Source organism: Ischnura elegans, chromosome 4, assembly GCF_921293095.1.
Source record: "Ischnura elegans chromosome 4, ioIscEleg1.1, whole genome shotgun sequence".
Lineage (NCBI taxonomy): Eukaryota > Metazoa > Arthropoda > Insecta > Odonata > Coenagrionidae > Ischnura > Ischnura elegans.
The window spans coordinates 116,978,362-116,981,469 of record NC_060249.1 but is presented as its reverse complement, the minus strand read 5'-3'; the positions used below and the strand labels follow the sequence as shown (position 1 = coordinate 116,981,469).

Genomic DNA, 3,108 nt, shown 5'->3' with positions numbered 1-3,108 from the left:
AATGGTCAATTTTATCCTCACTTGAAAAAGGCCAGATTGGCGCCCATGCGATGCTACTCCACGTGACGTCACAGGGGCCCAGATGGAATACGTTAGTCAGGAGGTTTACATCATCTGAGATTACCAGTGCATGCAGGCACAGAAACATCTCTAATCACCTATTAAAATTGCCTAAGATCGGAAAGTTTCCTTCGTTTGATAGGGTTTTAATAATCCTTATTTAAGCCAAGCGCTACCTGCTAGCAGGGTAGTCTACGCTACCACCAGTGTCGGCAGCAAGCAGCCTGCATCGTAGCGGTGGTCATAGCCTCGCACCCAGTTGGCCTCAAACAGCAGCAGCCTGACGTCACGCGGGTTTTTCCCAGCATTCATACTTGCAATTACCCGTCGGTCATTTGCGCTCTTGAAAATTTTCACTTTTCATTTAACAGCGAAAAATTGATATCGTTATTTAAAAATCTAAAAGCGTGAAATATGTACTCCAGGAGTAATAATCTTTCGATTTTGGCCATTAAAAAGTAATAGGTAATCACCCTATTAAAAAGTAAATGACCTACCGTTACACCTCGCATTAAATAATACCTTTTATTGCTAGAAAAAAAAAGGAATTGCTACACATATTCGTACGACAAAATATCTCTCTTAATTTATCGTGAAAAAAGTTGTCAGAAGTGGGATTCGAACCCATGCCCGGAATACCGGACTACGACCTGAACGCAGCGCCTTGGACCGCTCGGCCATCCTGACATGCTTGTTACCAGACTGCATTTTCAATAAATAACACTAGTTTTCGACTCATTTTAATGGATTGATATAAAGCTTCCAGTCGTTGGACCAATCTTCATATTCGCCCAGGTGCTCTTGAAGAGGATCGATCAGGGCGAAGGAATAACTTTGATGTCAACAACAGGGTGGTTTCCTTCATCAAAGAAAACGAAAGGCGTTGATTGCGATTCGTTACCCACCATTAGTGTATTCATAATATACAAATTATATGGTTTTAGAAATACCGGTTTAGGCGAATGGCAATGGTCAATTTTATCCTCCTTTGAAAAAGGCCAGATTGGCGCCCATGCGATGCCACTCCACGTGACGTCACAGGGACCTAGTTCCTGTACGAGTAGATAAGAGTTTTACATCGTCTGAGATTATCAATGCATGCATGAGGCACAGACGTCAGGGAAACATGTCTTAATAATCACCTATTAAAACTGCCTAAGGTCGGAAAGTTTTCTTCGTTTGATAAGGTATTAATAATCCTTATTTAAGCCAAGCGCTACCAGCAAGCATGGTACTATGCTACCTGCTAGCATCCTGCGTCGTATCAGCGCTCAAAGCCTCGCCCCAAGGTCACCTCACTTGCAGCAGCGGTAACCAGAACGACGTCACACGCAGTTTTCCCCGCATTCATACTTAGCCGTCGCGTTTTCGCGCGCTTGAAAATTTTCACTTTTCATTTAATCGCGAAAAACGGATATCGTCATTTAAAAATCTAAAAGCGTGAAATACGTACTCTAGGAGTAATAATATTTCGATTTAGGCAATAAAGAATTAATAGGGAACCACCCTATTATTTTCCAGTCAAAATCATTCATTCACCCGGGATGGATAAATCGTCCGTTGAAACCGTGACATGCAAGGAGTGAGACCGCTAATGATTCAGAAGACTTCACGCAAATTTCTACAAGCGCTTAATTTGATAACAGCAAAAACACTCTTAACGTTCCGTCAAATGTGGTATAAATTGTCGAACGGAATTGGCGGAATTAGTGCCACGCAAAGAACTGGTAAACAATGTCTCCTTATGTTCCAAACTCCTTGAGGACGACGAGGAGGACGACGGAGATGCCGCGCTGTCGAAATCGCGCCGTCGTCTTTTGCCTTGGGCGCAAGTCCCATCAACTCATCAATTGGAGCGGCCGCCATGTCTGTGGGTGAAAGTGGGGTGGGGGGTGGAGGGGAAGTGGGGCGGGAGGGGGGGCACCCATTGGTGACGTCATCCTCCCCCTCCGCTCACTCGACCGCTTTGCAAGGAGGCCGCCGCGAGCGAAGCCGAGGGTGTTCCTCCCCACCACAGATTCCTCCCCGGCTTCGAATCCAAGACAACCCACATCATGATCACGATACTCGATTAACCTCTAAATAAATGACATACATAAATGCCAGATCTGAGCGGGGGGGGGGACGTTGAAAACAGTGTTGTAGAGTAAGATGTTTGGAAACGAGGATTAGGAAGGAAGGAAGAGAATAGAATTTTTCGATAGAACGAAAGGTAGTAGTCCTTATTATTAATGTAACAGGGAAGTCCATGAAGGGATAGGAGACTGTCAAAATATTTCTTAAATTCTCCGTGGAGACCTACCTTAATCAATGGAATGCTTGAATAAAAATATATCTATATACTTGGTCCTATTCCGACCAGTAGAACCTCGATGGTGTCGGCACTTCACTCGCTTTATAATTGCTTTGCAAATATGGCAATATAGCGTCGATGAGAGGAGAGCGATCCATTTATTTTCGAGACTTTATCAATTTATTTAACAATATGGGTGGGTGAGAAGCCAAGGGGTACAAGTGCTCTCTTTTTTCTAAGCAGAGTTAACTACAGAAATTAGCTATAGAAAACAAACGAGTACAAATACATATTTACCAAGGCATTTGATTTTCCACTCGATGTCTGAACAGAACAGAGACTGGTATCCCTTGGCAACCAAGTTTTTGTGTATTTCCTCCAACAATTAACTGTACCTAACTCTTTTTGGAAAAAAATCACTCTTATCCCTTGGGATCTCAACCCCTCATATGTAATTGAATGTTTTTATAATCGTGAGTAATGGCATTAAAAACTAATTCACTCGATAAAATAAATCACACTCATAAATTTCGGTTAACAGTCCTCATTATAACCTTTCCCCGCAGGATTTCGACCACTCTATAGGCATCGTATCGAGCGGATAGTTACGCAAACACAATAAAATACGTGGTTGAGTGTAAGTAAATAGGAAATGCTAAGAAGAGTGGGAGAAAAGAGATATCTTCTAAAAACCTTAAGCAGATGAATGGACAACTTAGTAGGCCATATTATGAGTTAATATGGCGTGACTAAAA

The 3,108-nt window shown here is 42.6% G+C and overlaps 1 non-coding gene across 1 annotated transcript; it reads right to left on the bottom strand.

Annotated features, from left to right (window-relative positions):
* Window positions 1-663: 663 nt before the first annotated feature.
* Window positions 664-747, bottom strand: Trnal-cag. Its single transcript has one exon. It is a non-coding gene; the product is annotated as a tRNA-Leu (tRNA).
* Between the last annotated feature and the right edge of the window lie 2,361 nt (window positions 748-3,108).